This window comes from Ambystoma mexicanum, chromosome 7p, assembly GCF_040938575.1.
Source record: "Ambystoma mexicanum isolate Mex_15411 chromosome 7p, UKY_AmexF1_1, whole genome shotgun sequence".
NCBI classification, from domain to species: domain Eukaryota; kingdom Metazoa; phylum Chordata; class Amphibia; order Caudata; family Ambystomatidae; genus Ambystoma; species Ambystoma mexicanum.
The window spans coordinates 959990469-960014254 of NC_090939.1; the positions used below are offsets into that span (position 1 = coordinate 959990469).

Genomic DNA, 23786 nt, shown 5'->3' on the forward strand with positions numbered 1-23786 from the left:
GTGGGGGCCTGGTGGAGGGTGCCCCTGCACTGCTGGGGGGTGGGGGTGGTGGGAGACATGGGTGGGGGCCTGGTGGAGGCTGCCCCTGCACTGCTGGGGGGTGGGGGTGGTGGGAGACATGAGTGGGGGCCTGGTGGAGGGTGACCCTGGATGCTGGGGGGTGGGGGTGCAGGGGGACATGAGTGGGGGCCTGGTGGAGGGTGCCCATGGTGGCTGGGGGGTGGGGGTGGTGGGAGACATGAGTGGGGGCCTGGTGGAGGCTGACCCTGCACTGCTGGGGGGTGGGGGTGGTGGGAGACATGAGTGGGGGCCTGGTGGAGGGTGACCCTGGATGCTGGGGGGTGGGGGTGCAGGGGGACATGAGTGGGGGCCTGGTGGAGAGTGGCCATGGTGGCTGGGGGGTGGGGGTGTTGGGAGACATGAGTGGTGGCCTGGTGGAGGCTGACCCTGCACTGCTGGGGGGTGGGGGTGGTGGGAGACATGAGTGGGGGCCTGGTGGAGGCTGCCCATGGTGGCAGGGGGGTGGGGGTGGTGGGAGACATGAGTGGGGGCCTGGTGGAGGGTGCCCCTGGTGGCTGGGGGGTGGGGGTGGTGGTAGACATGAGTGGGGGCCTGGTAGAGGCTGCCCCTGCACTGCTGGGAGGTGGGGGTGGTGGGAGACATGAGTGGGGGCCTGGTGGAGGGTGCCCCTGCACTGCTGGGGGGTGGGGTTGCTGGGAGACATGGGTGGGGGCCTGGTGGAGGCTGCCCATGGTGGCAGGGGGGTGGGGGTGGTGGGAGACATGAGTGGGGGCCTGGTGGAGGCTGCCCCTGGTGGCTGGGGGGTGGGGGTGGTGGTAGACATGAGTGGGGGCCTGGTGGAGGCTGCCCCTGCACTGCTGGGGGGTGGGGGTGGTGGGAGACATGAGTGGGGGCCTGGTGGAGGGTGCCCCTGCACTGCTGGGGGGTGGGGGTGTTGGGAGACATGGGTGGGGGCCTGGTGGAGGCTGCCCATGGTGGCAGGGGGGTGGGGGTGGTGGGAGACATGAGTGGGGGCCTGGTGGAGGCTGCCCCTGCACTGCTGGGGGGTGGGGGTGGTGGGAGACATGAGTGGGGGCCTGGTGGAGGGTGCCCCTGCACTGCTGGGGGGTGGGGGTGGTGGGAGACATGGGTGGGGGCCTGGTGGAGGCTGCCCATGGTGGCAGGGGGGTGGGGGTGGTGGGAGACATGAGTGGGGGCCTGGTGGAGGCTGACCCTGCACTGCTGGGGGGTGGGGGTGGTGGGAGACATGAGTGGGGGCCTGGTGGAGGGTGCCCCTGCACTGCTGGGGGGTGGGGGTGGTGGGAGACATGGGTGGGGGCCTGGTGGAGGCTGTCGATGGTGGCAGGGGGGTGGGGGTGGTGGGAGACATGAGTGGGGGCCTGGTGGAGGCTGCCCATGGTGGCAGGGTGGTGGGGGTGGTGGTAGACATGAGTGGGGGCCTGGTGGAGGGTGCCCCTGCACTGCTGGGGGGTGGGGGTGGTGGGAGACATGAGTGGGGGCCTGGTGGAGGGTGCCCCTGCACTGCTGGGGGGTGGGGGTGGTGGGAGACATGGGTGGGGGCCTGGTGGAGGCTGTCGATGGTGGCAGGGGGGTGGGGGTGGTGGGAGACATGAGTGGGGGCCTGGTGGAGGCTGCCCATGGTGGCAGGGTGGTGGGGGTGGTGGTAGACATGAGTGGGGGCCTGGTGGAGGGTGCCCCTGGTGGCTGGGGGTGGTGGGAGACATGAGTGGGGGCCTGGTGGAGGCTGCCCCTGCACTGCTGGGGGTGGGGGTGGTGGGATACATGGGTGGGGGCCTGGTGGAGGCTGCCCATGGTGGCAGGGGGGTGGGGGTGGTGGGAGACATGAGTGGGGGCCTGGTGGAGGGTGCCCCTGCACTGCTGGGGGGTGGGGGTGGTGGGAGACATGGGTGGGGGCCTGGTGGAGGCTGCCCCTGCACTGCTGGGGGGTGGGGGTGGTGGGAGACATGAGTGGGGGCCTGGTGGAGGCTGCCCCTGCACTGCTGGGGGGTGGGGGTGGTGGGAGACATGAGTGGGGGCCTGGTGGAGGGTGACCCTGGATGCTGGGACGTGGGGGTGCAGGGGGACATGAGTGGGGGCCTGGTGGAGGGTGGCCATGGCGGCTGGGGGGTGGGGCTGGTGGGAGACATGATTGGTGGCCTGGTGGAGGCTGACCCTGCACTGCTGGGGGGTGGGGGTGGTGGGAGACATGAGTGGGGGCCTGGTGGAGGCTGCCCATGGTGGCAGGGGGGTGGGGGTGGTGGGAGACATGAGTGGGGGCCTGGTGGAGGGTGCCCCTGGTGGCTGGGGGGTGGGGTGGTGGTAGACATGAGTGGGGGCCTGGTGGAGGCTGCCCCTGCACTGCTGGGGGTGGGGGTGGTGGGAGACATGAGTAGGGGCCTGGTGGAGGGTGCCCCTACACTGCTGGGGGGTGGGGTTGGTGGGAGACATGGGTGGGGGCCTGGTGGAGGCTGCCCATGGTGGCAGGGGGGTGGGGGTGGTGGGAGACATGAGTTGGGGCCTGGTGGAGGCTGCCCCTGGTGGCTGGGGGGTGGGGTGGTGGTAGACATGAGTGGGGGCCTGGTGGAGGCTGCCCCTGCACTGCTGGGGGGTGGGGGTGGTGGGAGACATGAGTGGGGCCTGGTGGAGGCTGCCCCTGCACTGCTGGGGGGGTGGGGGGTTGGGAGACATGAGTGGGGGCCTGGTGGAGGGTGCCCCTGCACTGCTGGGGGGTGGGGGTGGTGGGAGACATGGGTGGGGGCCTGGTGGAGGCTGCCCATGGTGGCAGGGGGGTGGGGGTGGTGGGAGACATGAGTGGGGGCCTGGTGGAGGCTGACCCTGCACTGCTGGGGGGTGGGGGTGGTGGGATACATGAGTGGGACCCTGGTGGAGGCTGCCCCTGCACTGCTGGGGGGTGGGGGTGGTGGGAGACATGAGTGGGGGCCTGGTGGAGGGTGCCCCTGCACTGCTGGGGGGTGGGGGTGGTGGGAGACATGGGTGGGGGCCTGGTGGAGGCTGCCCATGGTGGCAGGGGGGTGGGGGTGGTGGGAGACATGAGTGGGGGCCTGGTGGAGGGTGCCCCTGGTGGCTGGGGGGTGGGGGTGGTGGGAGACATGAGTGGGGGCCTGGTGGAGGCTGCCCCTGCACTGCTGGGGGGTGGGGTGGTGGGAGACATGAGTGGGGGCCTGGTGGAGGGTGCCCCTGCACTGCTGGGGGGTGGGGGTGGTGGGAGACATGGGTGGGGGCCTGGTGGAGGCTGCCCATGGTGGCAGGGGGGTGGGGGTGGTGGGAGACATGAGTGGGGGCCTGGTGGAGGGTGCCCCTGCACTGCTGGGGGGTGGGGGTGGTGGGAGACATGGGTGGGGGCCTGGTGGAGGCTGCCCCTGCACTGCTGGGGGGTGGGGGTGGTGGGAGACATGAGTGGGGGCCTGGTGGAGGCTGCCCCTGCACTGCTGGGGGGTGGGGGTGGTGGGAGACATGAGTGGGGGCCTGGTGGAGGGTGACCCTGGATGCTGGGGGGTGGGGGTGCAGGGGGACATGAGTGGGGGCCTGGTGGAGGGTGGCCATGGTGGCTGGGGGTGGGGGTGGTGGGAGACATTAGTGGTGGCCTGGTGGAGGCTGACCCTGCACTGCTGGGGGGTGGGGGTGGTGGGAGACATGAGTGGGGGCCTGGTGGAGGCTGCCCATGGTGGCAGGGGGGTGGGGGTGGTGGGAGACATGAGTGGGGGCCTGGTGGAGGGTGCCCCTGGTGGCTGGGGGGTGGGGGTGGTGGTAGACATGAGTGGGGGCCTGGTGGAGGCTGCCCCTGCACTGCTGGGGGGTGGGGGTGGTGGGAAACATGAGTGGGGGCCTGGTGGAGGGTGCCCCTGCACTGCTGGGGGGTGGGGTTGGTGGGAGACATGGGTGGGGGCATGGTGGAGGCTGCCCATGGTGGCAGGGGGGTGGGGGTGGTGGGAGACATGAGTGGGGGCCTGGTGGAGGCTGCCCCTGGTGGCTGGGGGGTGGGGGTGGTGGTAGACATGAGTGGGGGCCTGGTGGAGGCTGCCCCTGCACTGCTGGGGGGTGGGGGTGGTGGGAGACATGAGTGGGGGCCTGGTAGAGGGTGCCCCTGCACTGCTGGGGGGTGGGGGTGGTGGGAGACATGGGTGGGGGCCTGGTGGAGGCTGCCCATGGTGGCAGGGGGGTGGGGGTGGTGGGAGACATGAGTGGGGGCCTGGTGGAGGCTGACCCTGCACTGCTGGGGGGTGGGGGTGGTGGGAGACATGAGTGGGGCCCTGATGGAGGCTGCCCCTGCACTGCTGGGGGGTGGGGGTGTTGGGAGACATGAGTGGGGGCCTGGTGGAGGGTGCCCCTGCACTGCTGGGGGGTGGGGGTGGTGGGAGACATGGGTGGGGGCCTGGTGGAGGCTGCCCATGGTGGCATGGGGGTGGGGGTGGTGGGAGACATGAGTGGGGGCCTGGTGGAGGCTGCCCATGGTGGCAGGGGGGTGGGGGTGGTGGGAGACATGAGTGGGGGCCTGGTGGAGGCTGCCCCTGCACTGCTGGGGGGTGGGGTGGTGGGAGACATGAGTGGGGGCCTGGTGGAGGGTGCCCCTGCACTGCTGGGGGTGGGGGTGGTGGGAGACATGAGTGGGGGCCTGGTGGAGGGTGCCCCACAATGCTGGGGGGTGGGGGTGCAGGGGTACATGAGTTGGACATGGGTCGGGGCCTGCTGGCAGGTGCCCCACAGTGCAGGGGGGTGGGGGTGGTGGGAAACATGAGTTGGACATGAGTGGGGGCCTGCTGGCAGGTGCCCCACAGTGCTGGGGGGTGGGGGTGGTGGGAGACATGCATTGTTGATCAGTAGTGCAAGGTGACATGTGGGTTGGCTGGGGGGCATGCCCATGGTGGATGGGCTGCCTGCGGGACATGAGCAGGGGTGCAGGGTAGTCACCCCGTGGTGTGGGCTGCCACACGTCCAATTCACGTGTAGTACTCCCCAGAACCCCTGAAATACACATTCCCTGCTGAAATCGCGTGTGCAACTTCCCGCGCACCCCTGAAATACACGTACCCTGCTCGCACTGGGACAATCGCGTGTGGAACTTCCCGCGCACCCCAGAAATACACGTACCCTGCTCGCACTGGGACAATCGCGTGTGGAACTTCCCGCGCACCCCTGAAATACACGTACCCTGCTCGCACTGGGCCAATCGCGTGTGGAACTTCCCGCGCACCCCTGAAATACACGTACCATGATGAAATCGCGTGTGGAACTTCCCGCGCACCTATGGAATACACGTACCCTGCTCGCACTGGCCCATTCGTGTGTGGAACTTCCCGCGCACCCCTGAAATACACGTACCCTGATGGAATCGCGTGTGGAACTTCCCGCGCACCCATGGAATATACGTACCCTGCTCGCACTGGCCCATTCGCGTGTGGAACTTCCCGCGCACCCCTGAAATGCACGTACCCTGCTGAAATTGCATGTGGAACTTCCCGCGCACCCCTGAAATACACGTACCCTGCTGAAATCGCGTGTGGAACTTCCCGCGCACCCCTGAAATACACGCACCCTGCTGAAATCGCGTGTGGAACTTCCCGCGCACCCCTGAAATACACGTACCCTGCTTGCACAGGGCCAGTCGTGTGTGGAACTTCCCGCGCACCCCTGCAATACATGTTCCCCGCTTGGCGTTTGCTGTTTGCCAGCCCGGTGAACTGGTCCAGGGTTAGCGCAGCCCTTTGCGATGATTTAGCGATTTTGATGGCTTTTCCTTGCGCGAGGGCGTTCTTGGGGGCGTTACTGGCGCTGCTGCAGGGTCGCTGCGATTCTCTGCGCCACGGCTGGTTTGGAAGCCTAAAATCCATGAATACGCTGTGCGCGGAAATCGGTTTTAGCGCACGTGCCTGGCGCAGTCAATCGCACGCGGACACTCTGCGCCAGCCGCTTGCGACACTTTTCTGCGAAATTCTATGAATTACCCTCATAGTTGGCTAGATAAACATGCATAAAAATGGTAACTCTCTTCCACCGGGGACCAATATAATTACAAGACCGCCCGTTTTGCTTTGTTTTCAGGCAGATGGGTTCACAAAGTTGAAGTCGATGCACGTGGGCCCTCAGAATCTCCTTTAAAAACAAGAAACAGCATAAAAAAGCTGTGAAGAAGCCTTGGTAAGGAGGTATGTCAACTAACATATCTCTGCAAGAGAAACCTGTTCTGAAAAAACAAAACAAAATGTTTTCAAAAATATATCGGACAAATTTATTTTTTCCTTCTCCCTTCTGTCTATGCCACAATAGGTCCAGAGCCTCAAATTGAAAAATGCAAAAACGCGTCTGTCACCCGAATTTTTGAGAAACAGATTTGAAGTTACTAAGTGGATAAATTGTTCAAATTCACAAATCACGGAACAGGAAGCTACTGCCTGGAAGAAAAAACCATTAAATACTTTACTCCAACCAATTTAAGATCAAAAGGTCAGTGAAACTGCTCACACAGGGCAGCCCGATCACATATAAACCTTGCCTAGATAGTGTTTCAAAATCACTCTGTTTTTAAATTTTGCACAACCCGAGACAATTCACTAAAAAAAGACTCCAATTTCTTTCCTTTCTTTAGAGTCTCCTTTTCAATTTCAACCAAACGGAGACAGGAGCATTGAACGTACTGTCAATTTTCTAAAACAACGCACTGTCCTGAAGAGGGCTTTAAACAATAACAGCGGAACACCAGGGAAGGTGTTCACGAAATTCTGTTCAGCCGAAACATATGTAGACATCCCTAAGACACTTTAAACAACGTTGTCTTTTTACACAAAACAGTTGTGTAATTTCTGTTTGAACACCGATAGTTTACTCCTTTGCTAAAATAGATATTGGTAACAACATCTTATGTCTATGCATAATTGTGTTTGTCACTTACTAACCTCAGCCACAATTGGCACCATTGTGCCATCACTCTGGATTTGTTTTTTTTAATAGTTTTTTCTAATTGTCTTTCTAAAACGTGTACTGCAAAACGCTTTTTATATATTTGAAAGGTGGTAATGTCTTGTGGAAAGCACATACCACACTATGTATTGAATTTAATTGCTGATTAAAATGTGTTTTTAACATCTGTATATTTCTGGCACGACAAATCTTCTTGTCAACACATATGTATTGTGGGTAAATGAAATAGATAACTTACCCCAATTGATCTATTTTCTATCTGACTAGCTTATAAGGTGGACTAAGAGAGAGGTAATTGAGCATTGTCCTCACTGTTTACACTGTATGAATAGTCCCTTTTTTTGCTCAATCCCCCTTTAACAAAAAACCTTGGGACTTACCCATTTATTTTTCCTTTGTCAGAATGGCAAAACAAATGCCTCTTATTGTACAATAGTTTGTCAGGATGATAAAGTAAATGTTTGTTTCCACAACACTGTTTATTTCCTGGTTTACTTGCCTGCCAGGAATAGTTTCCACTCCACACAAATGTTCCTTTCCTGGTTTACTCACCTGCCAGGAATAGTATCAATTCCCTCAACTACTAATGTCTCTTTCTCTGCTTGTAGCAATCTTTGTTCCAGGGTTCTCCACTTCGACATCCCATATGAGGAGAATTTCACAATACTTTTCCAGTTTCTTGCTTATGACAATATGGGTTCTAGGTTTCCCCACACTAACATCTCATGTGAGGAGAATTGTACCCTTGTTGCCCTTCCTCAAAGGGCCTCATGATTTGGGCAGTATCCCGGCAGTAAATCTGCTGGAATACCACCAAATGTAATTACCGTTACCGCCACTTGGTGTGGCAGTATTACCGCCAGATTACAAGTGGCAGTGGTGGTATAAGCCCCCTTTCTAGGGAGTCCATAGGACTCAATGTGGCATTACTGCCGAATTACTGGGTCGGTATTCAAATTGCCTGTGCAAGTGTTCTTTTACTTTATAAGACATCCCAAAACCCCCAACTCCTTTTAGCTGATTCATCAGCTTAACGTGTGGCTTTAATGAAGAACCGTTGTCGGGTCGGTTTCTCCATTCGCCCAGAGTCTCGGTTCCTGCATCGGTCTCTTGAGCCTCTGTCAGTGGAACCTCAGATTACCGCCTCTCCTGCTACACTAGGATGAATAACTAGACACACCATTCTTAAATCCCCTACAGAGCTAATGATTTGTTGAACAACTAGTCTGCATCTTTACTTAAGTGTTGTTCCTGTTGCACATGACCTCTTCACTGACCTTCTTTGTCTCAGTACCATAGGTATTACGGGACTTGAACTCCATGTTGGTTTTAAGATTTACAAAGCTATATTGTTTCAAATGCTTTTTGGAATTGAGTTGGTCAAACACAGGAGTTGTTATGTGAACCTGATTCTGAAGTGTAAGGCTTATTCTGTTTATGGGGTGTTTCGTATAATATTCTTTCAGTTTTAACATGAGAGGGACTTGTGCAATGGCAGCATGCCATCAGGTATTTAGGGATAATAGGATCTTCATCTTCATAGAAAGAAGAATACCACGTCTCTCCTAAGGGAGTCACCACTTCTACCTGACAGCCATCTCCTCCGATGTGATTCTCCTGCTTAATGCCACACCCAAGGTTAGGATCAGGTAGCGGCTGCCTTTCCCTGGCCAAATGGGAGGTGACTCTAGGCTGGGGATCCGTGATGACTTTGCAGGATTCATCATAATCAATACACAGGATGATTTCTTGAAATTCACGCACTGCATAAGCGAAAATTAAGATATTACATTATTTCATGAGGAAGGACATTTGAGGGTAAAATCCTTATCATAGAAGAACAGACAAGAACGCTCCACTATATTTTCAAAGTCATCATGCAAAACACGTTTGTGATAACCCGGCTTTGGGAAATTTCTAAGGCTTAAACGGAACAGTAGCATTAAAGGATTTTTTAACAGCAAGCAGGTTAGTTGAGCACAAAACTGTAACTGAGAGGATATCCTCATAATTGTGAGGAATCAGAGGCCGTCCATACTTTTCCCCCTAATATATCCTCCTACCAGGTGACCAGGGAAAGGACGTCGCTTTCTGATCCTGACTGTGGGGGTGGATATGCAAGGGAGGATCACCTGGGTGGAGGAGACTTGGAGGGTGGGGATCAGGCACCCTTGGGTGAGACACGGTATCCCCCATTTCCCTTTAATAATGAGTCAAATGTACCCCAGGCTTTTATAGGGTATTATCAATCCCTTCCCTATTCAGGCAGAAAACTATCTCCCAATACACAACATTCTGGTATTGAGACGAGAAAGAGACAACATAGATCCATACATCCCTGCTTAATTAACTCAGACATACACAAACACCACTCTGGTAATGGGACGAGGAAGAGGGATGCTGAGCACCAAGACTGTTATACAGTTGAACAATATTTTCTGCACCTGAGGCCAAAGGGGCAGTATAAATGGCCTTCTCAGGTGGAAGAGAGAACACTTGTGGAATAGAGCTTGCCTGTGGAATGCTTACAGGAGAAGCCGGAGGTGAAAGCAGGGAGACACGTGCTCAAAGCGCCAAGGAGCTGCAGAGTCGTTGCAGCGGAAGCGGATTATGGCAGGAGCATTCAGAAGGTCTCCGGTGGCATGTTTGGTGTGCCGGCCTGCTGGAGTCAGGAGGACTCCCTCTACGGTCACCGAAGGCGGCAGAGACCCTGGAAGAGAGGCGTGCCGAGCCAGGAGCTGCGACAGCCACAGAGAGCCTGCTGACATGTAGCAAAGCACCCAGAGACAGCGTACCCGGTTAGTCAAAGCAGGCTAAATGACTCTGGGATAGTGTTGTACGAACCACATGGTTTATGCAGGTCCAATCGCTCGTGAGTAAGGGACTGTGTAGGCAATCGGAATGCTAGTCCAGCTTAAAGTACAGATGAATGATCATTACGATAACCAGAAAGCTGAAAGAAATGAATTAAATGACTTTGTGAAAACCAAATTGTAATTAAATGAAATTGTCAAGGCAAAGGAAGGGCCAGGAAAGCAGCAAACATTGAAACCGTAAATAAGCCCATAAACAGGGTGCAAATTCCCAGCAGTAGATTAAACTGGGAATTTGAGGTTGCTTTATTTAATGTGAATGATTGGAAGAAAACAAGTATTGGCAGGTGCCATAAGAATATAAGGTACTGTGAATTGTGTAAAGTGAATAAAACACGCACTGGCAAGTACCATAACAATAAGAGAAGCTGTGTACTTTGAAAGGCCTGTGCCCTTGAAATTACGGTGAAGAGCAGCGCAGGGATTGGTCAAGAACGAAGGGCACAGCGAGTTCTCGGGCCTTGAGCGATGAACATCAGTACAAGTAAATGTTGCAACTCAGAGCTGACGTTTAAGCAGGGAAAGGACACCGGTCAGTGAGAATACAGTAATTCTGAGTCAAAGCCAGAAAGAGCAGACTAAGTTATGAACACACTGCTCCCTGGGAGAAAATGGTCACTTAGGATGGAACCACAGGCAGGTAGTTGGGAACGATGGAGACAAATGAACAGAGGAACTGGGAAAATACAAGCAAACTAAAGCACACGCTTTAGAAAGTATTTCCCAAACAAGCGGTGTTGAATGGTGATCACTAGGAGGTCACTGATTTCCATGAGAGAAGGAAAGAGGTGAAACATGTGTCCAGGGAGAAGTCGCAAAATGAACTGTTAGTTATACAGTTGCAAGGCTGAGAACCTTCCAGGGATGCCAACATTCCAGTCGCATGGGTAAAGGATGAGGAATTCATTTCTTAAATGCCACACAGGGGATTGGTCAAGAATGAGGAGTGAAGCACACCATGTGGCACTCAGAGCTCGTACAGTCAGTGGAGAATGGGTTTGCAAATAGCAAAATGTATCACCACAGTTAGCCAAAGAGAATGAAAAACCTTACTTAAAGAGGATATTAGGTCATAATTAGAGGGATGGTACTGGTCTGGTCACGAGGGAGAGGTTTGAGCCAATAAGGCAAAGTAATGTATAGGTTTCTTTAGGGGATTTAAATTGCCAGCCAATCAATGTATAAGTATTTAAAATGTGGTAAAAAATGGTAAATCATTGTGTAAATAAGTGTTCCTTTTTACTTTTGCTGTATAAATTAACAATTGTGGTGTTTGGAGTAGGGCAAGAGTAGCCCAGTGTGTGTGGGAAAGGGGGAATATTTCTGGGAGAGAACTTGGATTGGGGAAAGCACTTGCTGGGGAGGGGGATCTTTGTTGTATCAAATGCATTGAGTGATTATGTCATAGTGGAGCAGGGTCACCAATGGGGCAGTCTGCTAGAGATTGTGGTGTAGTGGCGTTTGTGTTGCGACAGGTTTTATCGTGAAAAAATAGTACGCTGATCAATCACATGAGTAAAGAGTCCCATGTTGAAGGACAAGATTCAAGATGAAATATCATAAGGAATGATGGGTGCAAGCGACAGAAGGGAAGATGTTTACCACATTGTCAAGGTGGAAGAATAGACAGAGCATACTAGAATTATGAAAAGCATACAATCAGGTAGAAGAAGCTCCCGAAGGATGAAATAAAGAGGAAAATAAAGCATGTAAGCAGGCCACCGACCCACCCTCATAAAAGAAAGCACCAATTGAGCACAGGCCCAGATGCCTGTGCCGTCGAGTGCTCCAGCCACAACAGGAACATATCCTCTGCAAACTGCCACGGGATATACAAGTTCCCTTTATCTGCACAACGCAGACCCCAAACAAAGAATTTTAGAAGCAAATGTAGACAAGGATAAAGTACAAGACCCACACATAATAGAGATAGAGAATAGAGAACACAGGGAAGTAGAAGCGAGGATACAGAAAACAGAGCATGAGCTGGCAAGAGCCATGCACAGAAGCAAAGGGGGGCAGTCCCCAGCGATAGACACTGACACATGGAAGACAGGGCAGATACTCCTCAGAATGGATATCACAGTCATTGAAGACATCAAAACAGAGTCAGTTGAAAGGGTCCCCGTATCAAGTGGGAACCAAGAGGGGAGATCCCAGAGGGAGAGACATCATCACAGCATACACTATGACTCAGTATTCTCTGAGGGAGAGGGGGATCCAGAGGCAGAGGAGTGGGAGATGGATGAAGAGCAAAGGGAGGTGACACCATGGGATTCTCGGCTCAGACCAGTCCTCAGTGCATGGCAGTCGATAAGTGCAAGAAAATAGGGAAATCACCTCAGAAGGGGAGGATGGGACACAGTTCCACTTGCTACAGACACAGGGGGATGGGGAGATCACATTGCATACCCTGGCCACACATGAATAGGAACAACTTAATGAAGACATTACAATCACTCACAGCAGGAGCAGGTAATTGGATTTATGCCTCAGAAAAACAGATGGCAGGGATTACATTAGCAGTGGGAGGCATGAAGAATTTGCTCACGGCTATAATAGGAGAGCAGACTAACATAATTTGTGCAGTGGTTGAAGTGTACGAAAAGAAGTAGTTGAACTATGTTCCCTGCTGGTTGGCCCCGCTCCCCACAAACCTCATCCCTGCTCCCCTCCCACACACAATCCAAACCCCCAAACAAACACACCTGCTATTTATGGGAATTTGCAGTGCAGTGCACTGAAGTGCAAGCTTGAACTTCTTCCTACACTTTTATTTTTAAAACTAAACCATTCTAGAACGGTTTCCTTTTAAAATAAAAGTATAAGAACAGTGAAACTTAAAAATAAAAAGTATGGGAGCACTGCTCCCGACCACTCCCGCCCACTTTGACCTCTGAATTTGGGAGAATGGCAGGATACCAAGGGGTGCGGTTGGAGAGCGATACACATGATACACACATGATGGTGCTCCATTCAATAATTGTCGAGCCCATGTGTGGAATGCTTTGAGGAACGCCAATCCAGACAAGCCAGATAAAGGGTCAATTATGGAATGTACAATGATACCAGATGAAGACCCAGCATCATATGTTCACTCAATTCACGAAATGTGGCAACAGGAGACAGGAGAGTCATGGGATAAGAGCATACCTGTATTTTAGCACATACTGCGCAGGGGACTCTCCACTGAAGTTCAGGCAGACTTGGACAAGATAGTGGGCATGGAAGTGAAATACAGGCACATATAGTACATTTATGTTAGAGGAGGTGAGAGAGGAATGGGAGAAAGTGGAACAGGCATAGAAAACAGAAGCAAAACTGGTGTAGAAAAAGTTAGTAAAAATAAGTTTAGAAGGTGCAGTAATTACCAATAAAATAGAGGGGCAAGAGGAATAGGAATAGCCACAAAGGGGGACAGGGGGACATGGAGAGGGAAGACGTAATATGGGAGGCTACCAAAGGGGGAGAAGCAATGTCCAGAGAGGACGGGGTTCGGTCTTTGGAGGGATGAGAACCCAATCCAGGGGACCATGTTGAGCATGTGGGAGAATGGGACATTGCGCATGAGACTGCTGAAGCCATCCCCAGATGCAGTATCATCTAGGTGCACAACCAGACCAATACCTCACATGTCACCCAAAACATAAGATAGCAGCATATGCTCCAGGGCCCATTATGCCCAGAGTATGACACCAGCCCCAACTCTATGCATGCCTTCAGCATGGGATTGCCCCAAATTCTCCATAACTTGCAGGCCATGGCCCTAACCCGGGTACAACCCACACAGTATCGAGCCCAGCACACAGTGCAACCCCCCAAACATCACGCACCTTCCCAAGCAGAGACCCATCCATAGGTTCAGAATACACAGCCATAAGGTACTGTAACACATTACACAGGAGTTAATATCCTTTCCTGCTCCCAGAGACAAATACATACCCACAAAAGGACAGCCCACAGAGAGCTCTGACATGACCAACCATATACTTCACCCCTGACCCAGAAGGAAGACCCAAGTTTTGAGTGAGGATAGGAAATAGACACTTTACCTTCATGGTATACATGGCACCCACCAAGTCCTGTATAAGGGAAGGGAGGTTTCCATCAGCCAAAATAATCATGGGCACAGAGGGATTCACTGGGGCTGTTCTCACGGTTTCCATTAACTGAAGATATCCATCACTGTAGGGAAGAAGAAAGTGTTAGCACCCTTGCTATATTGTACAGACTCCCCAGTTAATCTTTTGGGAAGAGATTTACTAAGCAAGTTGAATATGGCCATTTCATTCACTGACTAGGGAATAGTGTGTATGATACCAGGGATTCATTACACAAGGGTAGCAGCAGTGCTCCAAGCACATTGTAGTACCAACACTCTGCGAGGGATACCTATACAGTGGCGGTCCTAATACGATGGTTGTCTGGAATACAAAACATGATATATCACATACCTGATGAGTTCTTATTCAGACCAGCTGTACCACAAGAAAAAGCACGAGGTACAATTTTCATCCTCAACATAGAGGTGGTGATCACTAGGAAAGACGCTGTGATACTCGCAAGCATAGATGAAGATGGGGACGAATGGCGCACTGTCCTTTGTATAGATCCCACACTCCTGCTGAGAGAAGTGTCAGATGAATGGCGGTTAGCAGACACAAAGGATGAAGGACAGTGTTAGAAATGGGCATTCCATGCCACATGACCATACAACACTGAGAAGTGCCACACGCTGTATTGATTGCCACAGCACCACCATCACGATTGTATGAAGTCATGGTAGAGGTGTCCAGTTATCTACGAGCGTTAACCCTTATGACTTAGGGCTACTAGGAAGCGTAGGGGCAGTGAAGATCAAGATTAAGCCAGGTCCAATACTTCCCGGCGTAAGGCAGTACCCCTTATTCAAAGAGGCTGATGAGTACATTTATCACACAATCACTGCAGTAATTGAGCAAGACATCATAGTACAATCCACATCCCCATGTAACACGCGTATCTATCCTGTGAAAAAAGCAAAAGCGTCTTCTTGGAGGATGATACACGATCTCTGCCCTTTGAATGACATAGTTGAGACAGAATTCCCCGTAGTACAAAATCCAGCTACCATTTTGTGCAACATAACCGCAGTTGCAACCCATTTTACGGTGATTGATATAAAAAATGCATTCTTTTCAGTAACATTGCATCCAGACTCCCAGTACCTCACAGCGTTTACCTACAGTGGGCAGTGATTACAACACCCTTGTTTATCCCAAGGGTACTGCAAATCCCCAAGTATTTTCAACACAGTTTTCTAAATGGACCTAGCAAACATAAAAGTACTAAGCACTATAATCCAATATGTGGATGATCTTCTGGTGTACATCCCAACAAAAGAACAGAGCAGGACAAAAACCATAAAGCACCTAAAGATACTTGCAGACAAAGGGGACAAAGAGAAATTGAAATATTGCCAGAAAGAGGTAGTATATTTGGTGCAAATACTATGATTAGAAAGGAGGAGAGTGACCCCAGACAGAGCAGCACAGTACAAAATAACCCCACGCCAACTAACGTTAAGGACATGCAACCATTTTTGGGGTTGTGCAACTATTGCATATCCTGGATATTTGATTACTCCACATATGGCAGGCCCCTACTACAGGCATTGAAAGATGCACACAACTTGGCCGGGAGGATAGCTCAGGGGCAACTTGTTTGTCTTGGAAGCAAGACAATGCATAGCAAAACCAGTTTGAATCCCACGCTCATGCTTAGAAATTGATCCCCGGTATTGAGCATGTAATAAAAGAACAATTATTATTATATATATAACAGACAAAAGGATTTGCGAGAAGCCAACAATTAAATGCAGACACAGCAAAGACATCTGTTTGATTATAAACTTTTATTAAAGTAAATGGGTTTGGAAAATGCCACACTATCCCTATCCTAGGAGGAATTTCCCTATCTTAAACCAAAGTACGGAGTGTGCCCATTGTCAGGATGTCCAAACAAAAGATCCACCCTGTGTCCATAATCATATTCTGGCCCTCACACTCTAAATAAACTCTAAAGGTGTAAAGGGGGTTGTATCTTGACTTCTACAAGTGCTCACATTTTCAAGATAAAAACAAGAGTTCATATCCAACAAAAAGGCTCTTCTCGTGAACAATGGATTCTTGACTTTTGCAAGTGAACAATTGTTCAAGTTCAACACAAAAGTTTCAATTCAACAGAAAGGCTTTTCTCCTGAACAATGCTCTCATTCTCAGGGATTAGTTTTCTTCACTGGGATCCATAAAATAACTTTCAGTGGTTCAACGTTTGTGGGGAATTGGCTCCTTTCTACATGCTTTCTCTTCCTTTAATACTTTACAGTTCTGTTAGGCATACAACTTCTCCTACAGACTCCACTCTTCTCTTTATAGTGTTCCAATAGTTCATTGAACCAAGGATCTTTCCTTGGTTGTCTTTACAACATCAATCTCCACCTAGGCATACTTCTGCCAGGTCACGTTCCACAATTGTTTTACCTTCACCTGCTGTACCTTCGTACGAGGACTTATTTGCTTAAACATTAACCTTTACCTGGTATACTCTGCTGTAAAGACTTTATTTAAATACTTTGTTGCACCAATACTTGTCTTCCCCTGGTACACTCTCCTGCCAGGACCTTACTATATAAACAGTTTGTTGCACAAACACTTGAATTCATCTGTCCTACTCTCTTGCTAGGACTCTGTTGCTTTGCATTCAACTTCAAAAGCTATTTACTTAGTCAAGGATTGTATTATAAAAAAAGGCTTTGTTGTACAAATCTTTAACTTCACCTGGTATATTCTTGTACTAGGACTTTATTGCATAAACAGGTCCTTAACTTTACCTGGCCTAATCTCTTGACAATAATATTATTTTAACACTTTATCTCACATATATTCAACTTCGCCTGGTATTCCTTTTGTCCAGTGCTTTATTATACAAACACTTTATTAGACAAATCTTTATCGTCACCTGGTGTATTCTTGCGCCAGGACTTCATTATATAAACAGTTCATTAACGTCACCCGGTGTATCTACTTTCCAGGACTTTGTCACAACCTTCATTTGATATAGCTGGTGCCAGGTCTTTGTCATAGGGGTTACCCTTCCCTCCCCCAATTAGGGTTTAATAATCCATTAACAACTTGCATACTAAATCCTCTGGTTTCTTTAATGATTTTGTTACTTTCTGCCCACAGGATTCTTAGGAAGTGTTTCCCTTTATTAAACAACTCTCTTCTATGTACACCGGCTAGATCTAACAACTTGGTAATCCATCTGTCTCTTCTAGGTTCACTGGCTATTTCTGTTGTTGCTACACATCAATCTTCATTCACTGACAACCCGGTAACCCTACTTTCCTCCCAGGGCTTACCGGTTTTCTGGTGTGCCTCTTGGTTCATCTCTGCCTTGATGTACAGCTCTTGCATGCACCTCCTCCAGCGCAGCAGTCCTGCGTTGTCCGTTTTCATGATGCATGGTCTCCACTGCTTTCACTATCTAAGCAATGTATTGCCCACACCTTTGCTTATCTGTTTCTTCGTCAGGTCTGCCATTATGACCTCTGCCACGGTACTCCTACCTTCAACGCGATGCTCTGCCAGCTTTCGGTTCGCAAGGTGATTTGGTGTCTGCAGCTTTCCTCTCTCCTGCCTGCTGTCAGCTGCAACCAGTCTGTATTCAAACTTTGTGGGCTTCTTATTAATTTCCCAACAGCTATACCCCAGCATTTGCTGCCCAGTACATGTAATCATCATTACTCGGTCACTCTTCTCGGTGTCAGTGGTTTTACAGTTGTTTTCTGAATTACTTTGGGCATGTAGATTATGAGCTTCCCAGGGAGTGATCTTCACTACTCCCTGATCTTCCTCACCACAGCCAGTAGTATGTTTTCCCTAATGGGAATTTGGGGTTTAAACCCCCTAACTTTATACAGAGGTGGGAGATAAGTGTGACATTATAGAAAGGCACACCGGAAGAAGATACCCAAGTGAGAGAAGACTCACTAGACACAGGAAAAGTTTGATACTTTGTGGATCTTCAATGATAGATCAGGAGAATGGACAGAGGAACACAGGGTCAGCACAATGAGATATGTGAAGGGACAGAAAGATGAGTTTCAGGTGGTGATACAAAAAAGACTGCCCACATATTTTTCAGCACAGCACAGGCAGCAGAACTCATAACACTCATTGAAGCACTAGAAATTTCACAAGATGATGAGGTCAACATCTACACAGATTCAGCGTATATGACATCCACAGTACATTTAGGATTACTCAGGTGGTGGAGGAGGGGCTTTAAGAGGTCTGATTGGTCACTGTACAACATGGAGCACTACTGTCCAGATTAGTTGATGCCCTAAAATGCCCCAGGCGAGTCTCTGTTGTAAAGTGTGTTGCCTATACTAAGGGGACAGGCCCAATCGCCGGAGGGAACGATGCTGTGGATGCAGTGCCAAACAGGCAGCATACTTACCTTTTCCAGATGAAAACAATACGCCGATCATTGCCCTAAATAAAGAGCTGTTCTCAGACCCATACGGCTCATTGCCTATGGCCCACATAGTAGAATGGCAGGGGGTGCTCCACCAAAGCAAAAGCTCTGTGGGTCAAGAGAGGATGTGCATGGTCACCCACAGACTTAGTAAGGCAACAAAGTGTTACAGGTAAAGTAGTCATGCCATTGAAATTACTCACCATCGCCATGCAACAGCTACATTACCCCACCCGTGCTTCAAAGCACAATATTTCTCCAGATATTAGCAAGGACTGGTTTGTCCAGAACTTATCAGAACATGCAGAGAAATTCATGGCCAGCTGCACAACGTGTCACTTGTACCACACAGGTCACTCTTTGACAACTTTGAAAACAAGATTTACCCGCCCTTCGGGCCCTTCATGGAGCTCCATGACGATTTTATTGACATGATTAATATCTAATCAGGTAACATCTTAAGTGCGCCAACAGGCCGCAGAGCACCCAAGCAACGAGGGAACACTTCAGCAAACACCACTCTACCTGCATGAAAAAGTGTACATCTACACCTATAATGAGAAATGGAGCCAGCCAAAGTTCTCGGGCCTGCATGAAGTGGTCTATTCGACCCCCACCACTGTGAAAATAAGAGGACAGCAAGCTTGGATACACCTTTCTAATGTCCACAGGGATAGCAACAATTCCTCCCCAAAACGAGAAGAGGATACTGAGGAAAGCACGAACATTCAAAAATAAGTAGACAATATGAGCAAGGGTGTGGATATATTGTATCCTTTTGGCCGAAACAGAGAACTATCTTCAAAAATCTTAGAAGCACAAATAGCAAAAGAACTAAAAAAATAAATGATTATATGGATTTGCTTGTTTTTTGCTCTGATTTTTTTCTTTTTTTCTTTTTCTTTATTTCTTTGCTTGTTTGTTTCTTTCTTTTTTTCTTTCTTTCTTTCTTTCTTTCTTTCTTTCTTTCTTTCTTTCTTTCTTTCTTTCTTTCTTTCTTTCTTTCTTTCTGATGAAGCTTACGAAAATGGAAGGTGGGACTAGAGGGTGGAATGAGACTAATGTAACTAATGTATCAACAACCAGTAGAGATGACGTGACCAGATGCAAAAGGGATGTTCAGATGCAAGACAGTATATATACTAATATAGCAGGAGAATACCACTGCGAGAATAGCAATCTGTGGTATGACAGCATAAAAGAAATATGCAGAACGCAGCATAATGATTACTGCTATGTCTGTGTGCTTATCCTGCATGCAGTTGGCACCCCCTTGTTATTCTTACCCCAGGAAGTGTCACTCTTAGAGGCATAGCGTTTAGCACACCTGGTTCTCTCTAAAGCACAAGGCCAATTCCACAGACACACGGTTCAGGTAACATTAGAAAGAGTGGACAAGGCCAGGTGTGAAGTGAAGAAGAGACAACAGTACATAAAATGCACAACAAAACTGCAGGTCCAAATAGAGGGAGCACATTTTTGGAACAACAAATGGGTAAACAGGTGAGCTGCGTTCAAAGCAGAGGGACTGGTGAAATATACAGAAGATGTAATAGAAAATATGAACAAGCATTGCAAAAGTATTTGGAACTGTCATGTAAAAAGATTAACACGTTTGCAGCATCATGAACAATCTTTTAAGGCACAGAAACTCACTCGATCTTCATTCTGTTTCACAGGCAAAGGAACAACACCAGTGGGCCTAAACACAAATTGTAATCGAACAGTTCACGTACCATCCTAACAGGATGGAACTGCATCCCTCATGGACCTGTTTTGCCAATGTGGGGATAAGGCTTATTTCCACCTATCTGCATCATGGAAGAGCATCTGTTCACTGGTCATGTTGCATTCACCAGTGCAATTAATTCCAGAAAATCACCTCACCAACCCTACTCAGGGCCCCAAGGCACCCCAGTGCCCCTCAACCCATTACGAATGAAAATGTCAGTGACTCGTTCTCACAGGAAAAGAGGCAATTATTTCTCCTAAGAAGTACAAGCTGCCCTACAGGAAGGACCCATCCGGTAGAGGCTGTTTTGAAGTATGCAGTATGAAAATGTCAGTGACTCGTTCTCACAGGAAAAGAGGCAATTATTTCTCCCAAGAAGTATAAGCTACCCTACAGGAAGGACCCATCCAGTAGAGGCTTTTTTGAAGTATGCAGACTTTTTTTTCATCACATTTACTTCTGGGTATATAAGCAGCCACTAATGCCAAGTGACTTCATATAGTTCGCTGGAACGCGGTCCAGCTGGAAAATTCAAATTAGCATGGTCTCATATGCTGTGCGGGAAGAGCTTAGGGCAATCAGAATAATGACACTTCAAAACAGATTTTTATTGGACCTCCGCACAGCCATGGAAGGAGGAGTTTGTAAAAAGATCAGCGCCTGTGTTGCACATATGTGCTACCTAATGATATGAACACTGCCCCATTAAGCACCGCAATTAAAGTACTCCATCATTTTCGGGCAGGCATGGAGAAGGAAGGAGCGGTTGCCAGAAAACAATACTGGTTAGCTGAATTGTTTTCATGGATGCCCACTTGGTTAACAGTCACATGTAAAATACTCTCCCATGTCCTGGATATTGTTTTATTGCAAATATCAAATAACACTGGCGGGCTGTGCGTCCCGGGGTAATAAAACGAGAGTGCTCACAGTAAGAACAGGTAATGCCACTTCTAATTGTACACATGAAAGCACCCAAACAGATAAATGGGTTGAAGATACCAAGCCAACAATGGTAAGGATTGAGTGCCCAATTGGCCCACCAGACACACTTTGGTAACCACCCCCAGATCAAAATAACTACAATGAGTTCTATATAGATCCCACAGCAGATGGAGATTGCAACTTCCTAGGATGTAGTCCGTGGGATTATGCAAAGGGAAAGGGAATTTGAGAAATGTCAGTAAAGTATGGGTGCCCAAAGATATATATGATTGGGCAAGGGAGCAGGAGTTGAGAGGTAAGAAATTATTGGGAGAGGTTGTTACAGAAGTAACGAAAGGGGGGAATGTTGGGATGCAACTCCAACGCCCCAAAAGCGAGAGAAAGTATAAATTAAGAAAATCCCTATGGAAGAGACTATGGGCGTGTTAGAGTGCCAGTAGCCTTAGTCATAAGTGCACCCTTCCTACTCTGTATAAGCAGCAAGGGGGAGATATACATTTCTGAGAGCATTCTATGAAGAAATGTAGGGCAGCATCATACAGTAGAACTAACACTGAAAGTACAGATCATGTGACATAATGCAGCAGGTAAATAGTGTGCAGTAGTGCATTAGGGTTGAAACACATTCATAAGCAGAAAAAGGTGTAAAGGGTACAAGTAGTTAATAAAACCTTCCTTTTATAAGTCCACAGATAGTAGCTATAAAGCACAGTACAAATATGTTTTACAGTCCTTTGACTGCAGAGAATATAGATTGTACATTCATGAAATAGGCCCCATCGTAGAAGCAGCTTCCTTGGCTATTTGAAATTATGAGGCCACAGTGACCCATGGATTTTACTCTGCAGTAAAATATACTTTATTCATGTTCATTTTAGACGGTGCACAGACAGAGCCTCTTGCCTTGGAGGTATGGTGAACACCCATGCAGGGAAATGTTAGGAAGGAAGGGTGCAGCAAGTTTGCAGTCCTCGAGCGAGGAACATCAGTACATGTAAATAGGCCAGAGAGAACAGATCAGGTTGTGAACACAATGCCCCCTGGGAGAAAATGTCACTTAGGATGCAACCGCAGGCAGGAAGTTGGGTACGATGTTGACAAATGAACAGAGGAACAGGGAAACATGACAGCAACGGCAAATAAGTATCTGAGCAAGAAAGGGGACTAAATAATTGGTCATGAGGAGGTGGGGGAGAAATACTTCTGGCTCCCCAATTAATGATGTACAAAAAATGCAATTAAACTAAAGCACACATAAACTAAAGAAAGTATTCCCCAAACAAGCAGTGTTGAGTAGTGTTCACTAGGAGGTCACTGATTCCAATGGGAGATGGAAAGAGGTGTAACATGTGTCCAAGGAGAAATCACAAAATGAACTGTTAGTTCTACAGTTACAAGACTGAGAACCACTAGTGGATGCCAACATTCTGGTTACATGGAAAAACAATGGGGTATTCATTTCTTTCTTAAATGCCACACAATGTCTGCACCTCACAGGGGATTGGTCAAGAATGAAGGGTGAAGTACACCGCGAGGCACCCAGAGGTGGGACAGCCAATGGAGAAGGGGTTCGCAAATAACAAAATGTAGCACCAGAGTGAGCCAATAAGAATGAAAAACCTTACCTAAGGAGGATATTAGGTCATAATTAGAGGGAGGGTACTAGTCTGGTCCTGAGGGAGAGGTCTGTGCCAATAGGGCAAACTATTGTATAGGTTTATTTAGGGGACTTAAATTGTCAGCCAAACAATGTGTAAGGATTTACATGTGATTTGAAAACATTTCAATACTATATCATGACTTCTTTCCAATATATGACGCCATTTAATGAAGATGTGTTGAATGAAACGGTTCTTTTATTCCCAGCAGATGCTGCATGTAATAAACTTTTATTATTCTTGCAAACTCATGTACTCATGTTTTCACCTTGGACTGATTTTTACTCATTGCCGGTTTTGGGTCTCCCTTACAACAGTGTCAAAGGCAGCAGACAGCTCAGGGAGAATTAGGATAGAGTATAGGTTGGAGTGCTTTGCAGAGGCAATGAAGTTGGAGAAATTCATGAAAGCAGTTTCCAGAGAGGGACAGGAGCGTAAACCTGCTTGTTGGGGGTTTCTGAGGTTATGGATGTCTAAGAAATGTGCAAGATGGTAGAACATAACCCGTTTAAGCACTTTAAAGTAGTGCGGAAGGAGAGACACAGGGCAAAGATTAGCTGATAGGTTTGGTTCAGCCCCTTGCTTGTTTAGGAAAGGGGAGACCATAGCCATTTCAAAAATAGAGTGAAAACATAGGAGCCCAAGGAAAGGTTGAAGAGTTCTGAAATGTGCGAGGCCTCTAAAGGGGCAATAGGCCTGACTATCTGAGGAGCAAAAGGGTCTAATGGGGCACAAGAGGGGTTAGCCTTAATCAGCAGAGATTGTACTTCTTCGGTATTAAAGTAACTAAAGTGGGAGATACAGGCAGAAGATGATGGTAGAGTAGGCAGACCTTAGAATGTAGGAGGAGGGAGTATGATGGTCAAGAGAGAGCCTCTCATTTTGGATATTCTTGCAGCAAAATATTCAGCTAGGAAATTAGCTGTGAGAGTGGATAGAGTTTAGGGTGCACTGTAGCCAGCAAGGATGGTTGGAGTGAGTGCCAATGAGGGTAAGGTAGAATTCCCTATTCACTCCTGAGAGAGTTCAGGGCAGAGATAGAGTTGCAGGTCCTTGTGCAAGTGAGTACACCGCTATTTGCACAGCAGCCAACACATG

The 23786-nt window shown here is 49.4% G+C and overlaps 1 long non-coding RNA gene across 5 annotated transcripts in view; it reads right to left on the minus strand.

The window, feature by feature from the left end:
* LOC138526483 (uncharacterized) overlaps nucleotides 1-23786 on the minus strand; it is a 612646-nt gene that overhangs the window by 215314 nt on the left and 373546 nt on the right. For 3 of the 5 annotated variants that reach the window (XR_011283576.1, XR_011283580.1, XR_011283578.1), the window contains exons 4-5: nucleotides 14285-14454; nucleotides 13883-14015 (exon numbers count right to left, since the gene is read on the minus strand). This is a non-coding gene — a long non-coding RNA (uncharacterized lncRNA). The remainder of the gene's footprint in view (nucleotides 1-13882; nucleotides 14016-14284; nucleotides 14455-23786) is intronic. The other 2 variants (XR_011283577.1, XR_011283579.1) reach the window with 2 other exon arrangements.